This window comes from Bubalus bubalis, chromosome 16, assembly GCF_019923935.1.
Source record: "Bubalus bubalis isolate 160015118507 breed Murrah chromosome 16, NDDB_SH_1, whole genome shotgun sequence".
In the NCBI taxonomy this organism is placed as follows: Eukaryota; Metazoa; Chordata; class Mammalia; order Artiodactyla; family Bovidae; genus Bubalus; species Bubalus bubalis.
In genome coordinates, this window is record NC_059172.1 from 36,681,356 (window position 1) to 36,697,265 (window position 15,910).

The window sequence follows — 15,910 nt, forward strand, 5'->3', positions numbered from 1 at the left end:
GAGAAAGAAGAATGGAACTGGAGGAATCAACCTACCTGACTTCAGGCTCTACTACAAAGCCACAGTTATCAAGACAGTATGGTACTGGCACAAAGACAGAAATATAGATCAATGGAACAAAATAGAAAGCCCAGAGATAAATCCACGCACATATGGACACCTTATCTTTGACAAAGGAGGCAAGAATATACAATGGATTAAAGACAATCTCTTTAACAAGTGGTGCTGGGAAATCTGGTCAACCACTTGTAAAAGAATGAAACTAGAACACTTTCTAACACCATACACAAAAATAAACTCAAAATGGATTAAAGATCTCAATGTAAGACCAGAAACTATAAAACTCCTAGAGGAGAACATAGGCAAAACACTCTCTGACATACATCACAGCAGGATCCTCTATGACCCACCTCCAAGAATATTGGAAATAAAAGCAAAGATAAACAAATGGGACCTAATTAACCTTAAAAGCTTCTGCACATCAAAGGAAACTATTAGCAAGGTGAAAAGACAGCCTTCAGAATGGGAGAAGATAATAGCAAATGAAGCAACTGACAAACAACTAATCTCGAGAATATACAAGCAACTCCTACAGCTCAACTCCAGAAAAATAAATGACCCAATCAAAAAATGGGCCAAAGAACTAAATAGACATTTCTCCAAAGAAGACATACAGATGGCTCACAAACACATGAAAAGATGCTCAACATCACTCATTATCAGAGAAATGCAAATCAAAACCACTATGAGGTACCATTTCACACCAGTCAGAATGGCTGCGATCCAAAAGTCTACAAGTAATAAATGCTGGAGAGGGTGTGGAGAAAAGGGAACCCTCTTACATTGTTGGTGGGAATGCAAACTAGTACAGCCACTATGGAGAACAGTGTGGAGATTCCTTAAAAAACTGGAAATAGACCTGCCTTATGATCCAGCAATCCCACTGCTGGGCATACACACTGAGGAAACCAGAAGGGAAAGAGACACGAGTACCCCAATGTTCATCGCAGCACTGTTTGCAATAGCCAGGACATGGAAGCAACCTAGATGTCCATCAGCAGATGAATGGATAAGAAAGCTGTGGTACATATACACAATGGAGTATTATTCAGCCATTAAAAAGAATACATTTGAATCAGTTCTAATGAGGTGGATGAAACTGGAGCCTATTATACAGAGTGAAGTAAGCCAGAAAGAAAAACACCAATCCAGTATACTAACGCATATATATGGAATTTAGAAAGATGGTAATAATAACCCTGTGTACGAGACAGCAAAAGAGACACTGATGTATAGAACAGTCTTATGGACTCTGTGGGAGAGGGAGAGGGTGGGAAGATTTGGGAGAATGGCATTGAAACTTGTAAAATATCATGTATGAAACGAGTTGCCAGTCCAGGTTCGATGCACGATACTGGATGCTTGGGGCTGGTGCACTGGGACGACCCAGAGGGATGGAATGGGGAGGGAAGAGGGAGGAGGGTTCAGGATGGGGAACACATGTATACCCGTGGCGGATTCATTTTGATATTTGGCAAAACTAATACAGTTATGTAAAGTTTAAAAATAAAATAAAATTAAAAAAAAAAAGATCTTAAAGATAACCATAAGATATAAGTATATCAGAAACATATCCTACAAGTGTGGAATGCCTGCTGAAAACAGTAGAACAATGAAAATAGGCCATTAGAATTTTAAATACATATTCTCTAAATAACAGTTTTTGCTATGGTTATACTTACACAACTTGGTCTGTCTATGTAACTGAAAAATAAGTACTTATGTAACGACATGTGTTAATCCACACAATTTTTTTCAGCCTATACTATGTTTTCAGTCATAATGATGAACTGGCTTTTCTGAACCATAAAGATTAGTTAATTTTGTTCAACATCCCATAAAACTTATGATATGTAATTAAAAGATTTACAATGCTGAAGTTGTTTAGCATTTTAAGAGATGAATATAACAGTTGCAAATGACACTTCCCACACCCTCCCAATTTTTTTCTTTTTTGAAAATTTTACTTCTTTACCCTTTCAGATAATAAAAACACTGCTGTAAATGAACACGGAATAATATAAGCTTGGCTGGTGTTTTGCCCACTCCTGGCTTGTACTCTTGCCTCTGGCTTTGGTATCCATCCTGTCTTAATGGTGGGGTGCCATTGCTTTCTCCAAGGAAGCAGCTACCATTCAGTTTTCAAGGTCTCCTTGTCACAAGTATCTTCCTATGATTCTTGCTCTGACCTTGTCCTTTTGTTGTGATAAATGTCTTCTAACCTCCAGTACTCTTGCCTGGAAAATCTCATGGGCGGAGGAGCCTGGTAGGGCTGCAGTCCATGGGGTCGCTAAGAGTCGAACAGGACTGAGAGACTTCACTTTCACGTTTCACTTTCATGCATTGGAGAAGGAAAAGGCAACCCACTCCAGTATTCTTGCCTGGAGAATCCCAGGGACGGGGGAGCCTGGTGGGCTGCCGTCTATGGGGTCGCACAGAGTCGGACACGACTGAAGTGACTTAGCAGCAGCAACCTTCCTAGGACAGAGTTTCCTTCTAGTATCATAACTCTGGGATGTGCTTCTCAGTCTTCATAAGACACACTTTAAAAACAAATCGAATTGCTAATATATCTAGAATCTTGCTCCTGCATGCCACTGGTATGAAAGCTCATTAAATATGAATAAATATTTCTATTGAAAATACTCTTTTGTTTGAATTTTCAAATACTACATGTGTAGATAAAAACTTTCTGAATATAGTATGTGCATTCTCTTATTAAAATAGACATATCTGGACCTATGCCCAGTATTTAGGGTGTTTCTTTGTAAGAATATAAGAATTAAAATTTAAATTAGTCATTAAAAGTATTTACAAGACTTTAGATATTAAATCTTACCTAAAGTATAGGAACCCAGACTTAGTGGATTACTACAACATAAATGAGTCTTATAAACTCAGACAGAGGTAAGGACTTGAGGTGAGAAACTAGGAGTACTGAGTATATAAATAATGAGATTTAAATGTAATAAGAAGAATAACTGATACCTGTCTAGGTTTTTTTTTCATGTTTCAGAATTTTTTATGCTTTTGAAAGACCCAAAAACTCAAATGACTGTTTGGCAGAGGAATAGGTTTACAACAAGCTAGACAATACACTGCTGCTGCTGCTGCAAAGTCGCTTCAGTCGTGTCCGACTCTGTGCAACCCCATGGACAGCAGCCCACCAGGCCCCGCCATCCCTGGGATTCTCCAGGCAAGAACACTGGAGTGGGTTGCCATTTCCTCCTCCAATGAATGAAAGTGAAAAGTGAAAGTGAAGTCGCTCAGTCGTGTCCGACTCTTAGCGACCCCATGGACTGCAGCCTACCAGGCTCCTCCGTCCATGGGATTTTCCAGGCAAGAGTACTGGAGTGGGTTGCCATTGCCTTCTCCACAGACAATACACACAGAAATACAAACATGATATCTCTCCAAGAAATTTTCTTAGGATTAAAAAAATAAACTTAATTGCTTGTGATATTAGCAAATACATATTTAGTTGTCAATGAATTTACTTATAAGATAATCCAAAGAGATAGATGTTAAGTAGCTTTGACTTAAAGGGACCAGGCTACCTTCAGGGAATTGCAGAGAATGACTCCAAGAGCATGATCTTCTGGAGAGTCTGTTCAATTTTATTTTAGGCCTATTTTGAATGAAATTGATTAGTTGTTCATTACTTTATATTCAGCAGACAGATTTACAACTTCCTGTTGCTCTGTTGTTGTATCTGTTTCTGAAATATATAGATACAATATTCCTTCTGCCTCCAGACTTTGGCATTGCATCCGGGTCAGTTAGCTGAGAGTCCCTTACTTGGAATTTTGCCCCTTCGCAGAACACGGTGCTAGAAAAACAAATGCTGCTTTGCAGACTACCTATTATGGATTAAATTTAGTTGTTTGTACAATGTCTTATATAATTGCTCTTCAAGATATCCCAAACAATATTCATATTTTCCCAGAAAGCTCCACTATCCATCTAAGTGTATATCATATGCTGTCAAGAGCATGCACACAGTCATTTAGGTAAAAATAACTCAGAGTTACCTTTGCTCCTTGACCTTGCAGCTTTAATACTAAAATCAAGCAACTGTTAAATCTTGCTGACTTGAATTATTTACTATCATTCAAATGTAGCATATCTCATCCATCTCCATCTCCTTCAGCTATGATATTCAATGCTGCACACATATTTTATGGTAGTTTATATTTTTGTTTATAAAGTCCATCTTGCATTATCAGCTATACTTCGAAAGTAAAATATGGTTTAGCTTGCTTAAAATCTTACCATTAAATGCATCCTCTTAACTCAAAAAAATAATTTAATAAAAAAAAATTCTATGTTGAAAAATGTAATCTATGCTGTATCCTTTTCCAGTCTCTTGCCAGCCTTCCATCTTGCCATGCCTTCCTTCAGTGTATTCAGGACTTCTAGCAGCTCTGGGATCATACTACCTGCTTTTACTTTTCTATGCTTTTAGATCTTTTTTAGCTTTGGCCTTGATTCTACTTTCCCTTATCTACTTGATAAACTTCTACTTATCTTTTTAATCCCTAATGAACATCATCTAAATCTCTTTGTTGTCCATTTTGAACAATTAATGACCCCTCCTTTGCAATAAGCTTATATCTTTTATACACATTGATGCGGACAGATATTACATCCTTTGGAAATTATTCATTTACTTGCTTTAAATACTCTACTATCGTATAAAACATTAAATGAAAGAAACATATCTTAAAGACTTTATGTCTCCAGTATTCTACGCACTTTATATTGTGGAAGCAGCTAAACTGTCAGTGATTTTATGTTGACTGAGACATCTTTATGCCTGATAATACCACATTGTACTGTGTTTAGTCACTCAGTTGTGTCTGACTCTTTGTGACCCATGGACTAAAGCCCACCAGGCTCCTCTGCCCATGGCTATTCTCTAGGCAATAAAACTGTAGTGGGTTGCCATGCCCTCCTCCCGATGAGCTTCCTGACCCAGGGATCGAAGCTAGGTCTTCCACATTACAGGCGGATTCTTTGCCATCTAAGCCACCGTCACCTAATGCTCTGTGTCAGTAAGTGAGGGGAGTGTTGGTTCTAGGCTTCCTAAATATCTCTTTATCATCAAATTCACGCATTCTCCAGTCTAATCAAACAGATTCTCTTAATTTTTATCAACACTGCGCTTCTTTCTATAAAGCAGCAGTTTGGAGTCATAAGTTTACCTCCAAATGACCCCAGGGTGCTACATCCTAACTGGGTATGGAAGAAATTCTTTGAGACATTGAAAATAGCATTCCATGACTACATTTTTGAGTGACAGGCATAAATTCAAACCTACTTTTCTTCTTCATAAGCAAATGTGCTAATGTATATATTACCTTGAGTTTTGTTTTCTTTCTAGATGCCATTGTTATTCCAAAGTTTGCTACAATTAAAGGAATGTCAAGTATATTAAAATAGTAAAGAGCAACAATTTATGTATGCTGAATCTCTATTTTTAGCCCCTTACGTTTCTAGGGCTTGAGAGAAAACAATTATACTTTGAAAAATAATTAATACCAATTTTTTTCCAATAAAAAAGTTAGAGAAATGAAAGATTATTTATCTCATGTCTATAGCTTCAGTTTCATCTCACAAAATTCCAGCCCATTCTCTCATCTTATAGAGAAAAAAGAAAGAAGGGAAAGAGCTGATAAGAAAAATAAAATGGAAACTTTCTTAAATATGCCCTTCTCTTAAACTGGGGTAAAACAGAGAGTGGTCAGGAGCCTCATCCCTTGCACTATTTTTCATCTCACTTCACTTTCAAACCCACCACGAAAAACACTCTTCATCATCTTCTTTGATGTCTAAAAATAACTAGAACTCAAATCCATTCATTGAAGTAGTGTTGGGCCTGCTTAATCAAACCTGTTACATTAATAGATGACTTTGGACTGTATATGGATGAATCCCACTATTCATTCATTATTCTCACTTTCATTCCTCTAACGATGAGTTACACTACAGTTTATATCATCACACATGTATCTATTATCATCTATAATTACGCTCCTCTGAAAACATTAATTCCAAAATATTGCATCATAGGAACCACCACCTAATCATCTTCCAAATTTTAACACTGAGTTCAAATTCCTTTTCTCTACACAAACAGATGTTGTGAAACATAACTGCAAAATATTTCTCATCAGAATACTCAAATGTCTTATTTCCTTTCTGTTTTTCTTGTCTATTTTCCAAAACACCAACTTTGCATCTAAATCCTTTGATTCTGCATCTGCTCTATTGAATACTACTGAGGAAAATCATATAACTACAGGGAATTGTATCCTTTAAATTATATCTCGCTTTTCCTAACTCTAAAATGTGGATAATAGAAATATACTTTATTTTTGTTTTGTTGTTTTGAGTATTATGTATATGTAATATATGTGAGTATATTGTTAGCATCTAACAAGTGGTGGCTATTTTTGTGAGAGATAATATTTGAAGAATAGCATTCACTAGGTAGAAATTCTGGCTGTTCTATATAACAGATGTCTTGTCTCCATCTCAAAAAATTACTTAACCTCTCCTTCTCTTGGTTTCTTTATAAGGATGATGGAAATACGGTTTCTATAACAAATGAGAAGATTCATGGAAATAAAAGCAAACTAAAATGAATGAGATTACCTTAAAAAGTGGCTGAAACATAGTGAATACCCCCAAAATATTAACAATTAACAAATTCAATAAGCCTAACCTTACCCTTGTCTTTCAGTTCAGTTCAGTTGCTCAGTTGTGTCCAACTCTTTGTGACCCCATGGACTGAAACAAAACAGGCCTCCCTGTCCATCACCAACTCCCAAAGTTTACTCAAACTCATGTCCATTGAGTCGGTGATGCCATTCAACTATCTCATCCTCTACCGTCCCCTTCTCTTTCCACTTTCAATCTTTCCCAGCATCAGGGTCATTTCCAATGAGTCAGTTCTTCACATAAGGTGGCCAAAGTATTGGAGTTTCAGCTACAGCATCAGTCCTTCCAATGAATATACAGGACTGATTTCCTTTAGGATGGACTGGTTAGATCTTGCATCAAGGGACTCTAAAGAGCCTTCTCAACACCGCAGTTCAAAAGCATCAATTCTTCAGCACTTAACTTTCTTTATGGTTCAACTCTCACATCTATACATGACTATTGGAAAAACCATAGCTTTGACTAGATGGACCTTTGTTGACAAAGTAATGTCTCTGCTTTTTAATGTGCTATCTAGGTTGGTCATAATTTTTCTTTCAAGGAACAAGCATATTTTAATTTCATGGCTGCAATCACCATCTGCAGTGATTTTGGAGCCCCCAAAAATAAAGTTTGTCACTGTTTCCACTGTTTTGCCATCTCTCTGCAATCAAGTGATGGGACTGATGCCATGAACTCATTTTTCTGAATGTTGAGTTTTAAGCCAACTTTTTCACTCTCCTCTTTCACTTTCATCAAGAGGCTCTTTAGTTCTTCTTCACTTTCTGCCATAAGCATGGTGTAATCTGCATTTCTGAGGTTATTGATATTTCTCCAAGCAATCTTGATTCCAGCTTGTGCTTCATCCAGCCCAGCATTTCTCATGATGTACCCTGCATATGAATTAAAATAAGCAGGGTGACAATATACAGCCTTGACATACTCCTTTCTTGCTTTGGAACCAGTCTATTGTTCCATGTTCAGTTCCAACTGTTGCTTCTTGACCTGCATACAGATTTCTCAGGAGGCAGGTCAGATGGTCTGGTATTCCCATCTCTTTAAGAATTTTCCACAGTTTGTTGTGGTCCATACAGGCAAAGGCTTTGGTGTAGTCAATAAAACATAAGTAGATGTGTTTTGGAACTCTCTTGCTTTTTTGATGATCCAATGGATGTTGGCAATTTGATCTCTTATTCCTCTGCCTTTCCTAAATCCAGCTTGAACATCTCGAAGTTCATGGTTCACATCTGCTGAAGCCTGGCTTGGAGAATTTTGAGCATTACTTCGTGTGAGATGAGTGCAATTGTGTGGTGGTTTGAGCATTCTTTGTCATTGCCTTTCTTTGGGATTTGAATGAAAACTGACTTTCCCAGTCTCCTGACCACTGTTGAGTTTTCCAAATTTGCTGGCATATTGAGTGCAGCACTTTCACAGCATCATCTTTTAAGAAATAGCTCAAATGGAGTTCCATCACCTCCACTAGCTTTGTTTGTAATGAACCTTGTCTTTATACAATATTAAATATTGTGGCTTTGAAATTGTTACAAATTATGTCACTTGAAAATTCCTATTCTATGGAAAACATTTTTAAATATGTACTTATCTTACCATCCCATCTAAGGACAGAAAAGAAATAATCCCTTTCCATCTCCATGTTTGCTCTAAACCAATGATCTACATTTATACTGTTCACTACATCAATAACTTTGATTTCTCCTAAAAATACACTTCCCTTTACCCATGGTATACTTTCTCTTAATGAATTGCACTGACTGAAACTTACTAATGCTTTTTTGCTTTACATTTATCTCAGCCCATATCTCACATATTTCTTGAAGTAAAATTGAATATTATTTATTTTTGACATCAATTTATCTCTACTATGGATAAGTAAAACTGTTATGCAAAATAGGTACATGTTTGCCTAAAAACTATTGAGAATTTAAGTGTTATTAAATCAAATGCCCCTGTTAATTCCCATGTTTATCTCCAGCATGAGACTATGAGCCCTATTAAAAAGAATGTACTGAAACCCAATAAGCTCCCAATAAATTCCGAGTTAAAACTGGACATTTTAGTGTAACTTAAGTCTAAATATCTCATAGGTTTTTGTCCTGTAACTCAAGCATTAGACCCTCCAGAGCTGGCCAGTGTCTGCAGAATCATTTTCTACTTTTCATTTTTTTAAACCTATTTCCTAGGGTATATTCTTTCAACAGTATGACTACCATGAGCTGCATATACAGAAACAACTCTGTTAAAGGAACCTAAATTCTTGCATTAAAAAGATATTGCATCCGTAGGGCTTCCCAGGTGGCTCAGTGATAAAGAATCCACCTGCAATGCAGGAGATGGGTGTTCAATCCCTGAGTCAGGAAGATCCCTTGGAGAAGGAAATGGCAACACATTCCAGCATTCTTGCCTGGAAAATCACAGGGACAGAGGAGCCTGGAGGGCTACAGTCCATGGGGGTCACAAAAAATTCAGACAAGACTTACAGACTAAAAGGAACTGCAACAATTGCATCAGAACTATTTTAACTTTGAGAACATTTCATTTTTATTTTCTAGTATCAAATCACATTACATTCATGTGTATGTCAGTTATACACATGAATATGTTCAGTTTGCTATCTAGACAATTTCTTACTTCCACATACTTTATCTGAAATAATACCTCATATAATAAGACAACTTGTGTCTCTCTTCAAATCCTCAGTTGATCATTTTCCATTGAAGTGTCCAATTGTTTGGGAATGGTTAAAATATACAACAGTGGTGGATTTGGACAATGAGTCCTCTGTGGAAAGTTGGTAGCTAAGGTTTCTTAGTGATGAAATATTGTGATGCTCATGATTCTCTTCTGGATTTGGAAGGTCCAGAAGTCCCCTGATTATACACACAGGAGACATAGAGATGAAGGGAAAATAACCTGGGCCAGGGCTATGCACAGATATATTAACACAAGGGAGGACATGTAACACTGTGATTCCCCAGAGCTTGTGTGTGGAGAGAGCTCATCTGTTTCTATTTGGAAAATACAGTCTCTAGAGACAGACCTATGGTGCTCGGTGTTACTGTCTTGCTGATCAAATGTTTAGCCCATAGAAAAGGCTGTAAGTAGATTAACAATTGCAAGTTGAATTTGTGCAAACATAGAATCTGGAAATTAATATAGGACATAGGAAATACCAAGGCTAGCAAGATTTGAAAACTCAGACTCTTTGAGGATCTCCATTTTATGATACCTTTGCACTTGGGCCATTTGGCCTGCTAGTTCTTCTCACCATATACACATATGCTCTTAGGTACAGGCTCAGATGTGTTCTCCCATCTATTTTCCTACCAGCAGTTCAGAAGTTATGTTTCTTGTACTTTTATATTTAAAGTTTCTGATATCTTCCTGTCTTCTGTGGTAATTAATTGTTCTCTAATGATTCATATATTTCAGATAATCTATTTCTCTTTATACTAATGTACCTGAACATGGACGTGTTAATTGTTCAGTCGTGTCTGACTGTTTGTGACCCCATGGACTGTAGCCCATGAGGCTCCTTTGTTAATGGAATTCTCCAGGCAAGAATACTGGAGTGGGTAGCCATTCCCTTCTCCAGGAGATCTTCCCAACCCAGACATTAAACATGAATCTCTGGCATTGCAGGCAGATTCTTTATTGTCCGAGCCACCTGAGAATCCTCACCCTTACATCATTTGTGACTTTTTTTTTTCTCATTTAAAATAGTTGATTTGACTTGGTGATTATTTCCATTATTGATTTTGAGTTTTTCCTATTGATTTGCAGGTGCTTCTCAGATATTCTAACCTAAAACTTGTTAATCTTAAACTCTGTCAATAACTTCTAATTGGGCTTTTATCTGTTAACTTTGTTTATGATGACATTCAGTTCAGTTCAGTCACTCAGTCGTGTCCGACTTTTTGTGACTCCATGAATCGCAGCACGCCAGGCCTCCCTGTCCATCACCAACTCCTGGAGTTCACTCAGACTCACATCCATCGAGTCAGTGATGCCATCCAGCCATCTCATCCTCTGTCATCCCCTTCTCCTCCTGCCCCCAATCCCTCCCAGCATCAGAGTCTTTTCCAATGAGTCAACTCTTCGCAATCTTCCATTTTGATGTAAAATCAATCAAATTTTACCAGTTTTTTTTTAAAAACTCTTATGATCCAGCAATCCCACTGCTGGGCATATACACTGAGGAAACCAGAAGGGAAAGAGACACCTGTACCCCAATGTTCATCACAACACTGTTTATAATAGCCAGGACATGGAAGCAACAAGATGTCCATCAGCAGATGAATGGATAAGAAAGCTGTGGTACATATACATGATGGAGTATTACTCAGCCATTAAAAGGAATACATTTGAATCAGTTTTAATGAGGTGGATGAAACTGGAGCCTATTATACAGAGTGAAGTAAGCCAGAAAGAAAAACACCAATACAGTATACTAACACATATATATGGAATTTAGAAAGATGGTAACAATAACCCTGTGTATGAGACAGTAAAAGAGACACTGATGTATAGAACAGTCTTATGGACTCTGTGGGAGAGGGAGAGGGTGGGAAGATTTGGGAGAATGGCATTGAAACATGTATAATATCATGTATGAAACAAGTTGCCAGTTCAGGTTCAATGCACGATACTGGATGCTTGGGGCTGGTGCACTGGGATGACCCAGAGGGATGGTATGGGGTGGGAGGAGGGATGAGGGTTCAGGATGGGGAACACATGTATACCTGTGGTGGATCCATTTCGATATTTGGCAAAACTAATACAATATTTTAAGTTTAAAAATAAAATAAAATTAAAAAAAGAAAGAAAAAAATAAAAACTCTGAATTTTTTATTCTGCTTTAACATTTCCCCACCTATCCCTTGGGACTTAAAACCCTCAATTATATTTTCTAGACTCACTTCCAGCCTAATTAGACTACAGGCACTTGTTCCTTTCTACCTTCTATTATGAGTGATGTCTCACTCCTGGCATTTCCTAGCCTGGCCCATTCTTAACTCTAGTTGAATCGTCTTCCTAAAAATACCACAGCTCCCACTTTCTTTTTCTTTCTGTTCTTTCTCTCTTCTATTTGTGAGCCAGGACCTTCAACTTCAAAGGACCTTGAAAGTTCCTGGATATCATTCTATTTCATATTCTTGAGGGAATTTAGTTTTACATTTCTGTTCATCTGTCCGGATGTAGTTCTTCCTCCTAGGAATAATGTGAATGTTCCATGAAATGAAAATTATGGATCTCTGGGCTTTATTAACAACTTGATCCTAAAATCAATGTAATATCCTACTTTTTGCCCATGGCACTAACGTTATTTTGAATAAGTGATGTGAAGGTGTTACAGACTGACAGGCCTTTTTATGTTTTGCGACTATTATCTTTTTGATAGAAAGAAACTGATTTGGATTATGATAAAACCTGAGTCTGATTTCATATAAATCACCATGCAGTTCTACCCATTATAATTGTGAGCCATAGAGAGCTAGTATTCTTCTTGACAGAAATTTAGATGCAACCAGCTTGATGTATTTGGCTCACATAGATATATTTTAGCAAATGAAAATAGGAATTAAAGTTTGCATCCAAAGACGTGCTCATTAGTCAGATCTGAGTACTCTGTGGTGTTTTCCATGACAGAAAAATCTTGTCTTGATTTTCAAAGCTATTCTTTTTGGCCAGTGTTCATAACAAATAAAAGTTTGGATATCTTAGAACTCAAAGAGAAAATCACAGCCATTTCTCCACAAATTATCTTTTGCACCTCAAGTAAATTTTAGTTTCTTAAAAAATCCTGTTGAGAATAGTTAATTTTAAAAGCACTCCAGCCAAGATTTAGTGGTATTTGTAATTATTTCTCTATTACATAAGCCAGATTCTAATATTTTGTTCTTACATTTTTTCATCAGGAAAACATAGACTAAATTTAAAACAAAAAAGGTGAATTTTAAAGTTTGATTTAAATATTTTATAAAAATTAAGGAAAATAATGCTAAATGTAATTTCATGGCACAAGTTTTAAAACAATACTTCTTAATAATTTTATTATTATAAAATTAATAAATATTAGCTAAAAATACCCAAAGGTATAGAATTTATAGAAGGATATATATTTTAGCAGTTCCTCAATCTAACCTAAAAAAGAGATTTCACTGTTAACATGTGCGATTTAATATCTGAATATCATTGGTGTGTGTACCTCCAAAAACATTTTGCTAGCTTTGAGCCATATCAAAGGTATATGCAAATCTTTGGTCTTATAACCTTAGCAACTCTGGATCCTGAGAGTCAATTTTAATGTTTCATTTGTTTACCAACTATGAAATTTTATTGAGAGTCCCTTGGACTGCAAGGAGATCCAACCAGTCCATTCTTAAAGAGATCAGTCTTGGGTATTCATTGGAAAGACTGATGCTAAAGCTGAAACTCCAATACTTTGGCCACCTCATGCAAAGAGTTGACTCATTGGAGAAGACTCTGATGCTGGAAGGGATTGGGGGCAGGAGGAGAAGGGGACAACAGAGGATGAGATGGCTGGATGGCATCACCGACTCGAAGGACATGAGTTTGAGTGAACTCTGGGAGTTGGTGATAGACAGGGAGGGCCTGGCGTGCTGCCATTCATGGGGTCGCAAAGAGTCTAACATGACTGAGCAACTGAACTGAACCCAACTGATGAAATTTTATTTGCTTTATTATTTCAAATTTGGAGGTTTTTAAATTTTAAATGTGATTGAACATCTTTCAATATTTATTGGCCATTTTAATTTATTTTCTAAGTAGTGACAAATTAAGCTCTATGTGTTCTTTCTGTTTGCTTATTTTATCCTTTGTGATATTGATTTATAAGAATGTTTTGCCTAAGCAAATTAATTCTTGTCATGAGTTGATTTATGCTTATTTTAAGAGTTTGAGATTTCCTATTTTTTTTTATGTATCTATGTGCATGTATGTGACTTCTCTGTTGGCTCAATGATAGAGAAGCCCCCTGCAATGCAGGAAATGTGGGTCTATTCCTGGGTCTGAAAGATCCTTTGGGAAAGGAAATGTCACCCCACTTCATTATTCTTGCCTGGAAAATCTCTTGAACAGAGCAGCCTGGCAGGCTACCCTCTATGGGGTTTCAAAAGAGTAGAACATGAATTAGCCATCAAACACACCACAAACACACACACACAAACACATGCTTATGTGTAGTCAATGTAATTGATCCTCATTTTATGAACGCTCATGTCCTGTCCTTACTGGGGAGGCAACTCAACCCAGTATTCTTGCCTGGGAAATCCCATGGGCAGAGGAGCCTGGCAGGCTTACAGTCAATGGGGTTGCAAGGAGTAGGACAGGACTTAGTTGACAATGATGAACAACAGCTAGCTTATGATGAACCAGTTTGCAGGGCAGGAAGAGAAATGCAGACATACAGAATGGACTTTTGGACACAGAATGGGAAGGAGAGGGTTGGGCAAATTGAGAGTATAGTATTGACATATATACACTACCGTGTATAAAACAAATACCAGGAAGCTGCTTGTAGCATAGGGAGCTCAGCTCCATGCTCTGTGATGACCTAGAGGAATGGGATGGGGTCAGTGGATAGGAGGCTCAACAAAGAGAAGATATACGTATACATATGGCTGATTCACATTGTTGTGCAGCAGAAACTAACACAACACTGTAAAGCAATTATATTCCAATTTAAAAAAGAGAAATGTGAAAAAAAAATACCATTAAGGCTTTACATAACACAGTGTAAGATTGCACAATGTGAAAATATAAAGCACCATTGAACTGTGCACTTTAAAAAAAAACTATTTTAAATGAAAAGCTAAAATAAAAAAGAAGTTAGGAAAAATCCTTACAGAGAAAATGTTTCTCTGTAAGTTTACAGTTTTATTTTTGGATATAATATCGATCTACCTATAAATTATTTGGGAATATTGTGATATTTGCTTTTAGGTTAAGCAAATTTGGTGTTCAGTTCAGTTCAGTTCAGTCTTTCAGTCATGTCCGACTCTTTGCGACCCCATGAATCGCAGCACGCCAGGCCTCTCTGTCCATCACCAACTCCCGGAGTTCACTCAGACTCACATCCATCGAGTCAGTGATGCCATTCAGCCATCTCATCCTCTGTCGTCCCTTCTCATGCCCCCAGTCCCTCCCAGCATAAGGGTCTTTTCCAATGAGTCAAGCCTTTGCATGAGGTGGCCAAAGTACTGGAGTTTCAGCTTTAGCATCATTCCTTCCAAAGAAATCCCAGGGCTGATCTCCTTCAGAATGGACTGGTGGGATCTCCTTGCAATCCAAGGGACTCTCACGAGTCTTCTCCAACACCACCGTTCAAAAGCATCAATTCTTCGGCACTCAGCTTTCTTCACAGTCCAACTCTCACATCCATACATGACCACTGGGAAAACCATAGCCTTGAGTAGATGAAACTTTGTTGGCAAAGTAATGTCTCTGCTTTGGAATATGCTATCTAGGTTGGTCATAACTTTTCTTCCAAGGAGTAAGTGTCTTTTAATTTCATGGCTGCAGTCACCATCTGCAGTGATTTTGGAGCCCCCAAAAATAAAGTCTGACACTGTTTCCACTGTTTCCCCATCTATTTGCCATGAAGTGATGGGACCAGATGCCATGATCTTCGTTTTCTGAATGTTGAGTTTTAAGCCAATTTTTCACTCTCCTCTTTCACCTTCATCAAGAGGCTTTTTAGTTCCTCATGGTCAGCAAATGTTCGAAATGCAGTACTTGGATGCAATCTCAAAAATGACAGAATGATCTCTGTTCGTTTCCAAGGCAAACCATTCAATATCACAGTAATCCAAGTCTGTGCCCCAACCAGTAATGCTGAAGAAGCTGAAGTTGAATGGTTCTATGAAGACCTACAAGACCTTTTAGAACTAACACCCAAAAAAGATGTCCTTTTCATTATAGGGGACTGGAATGCAAAAGTAGGAAGTCAAGAAACACCTGGAGTAACAGGCAAATTTGGCCTTGGAATATGGAATGAAGCACAACAAAGACTAATAGAGTTTTGCCAAGAAAATGCACTGGTCATAATACCCTCTTCAAACAACACAAGAGAAGACTGTACACATGGACATCACCAGATGGTCAAAAC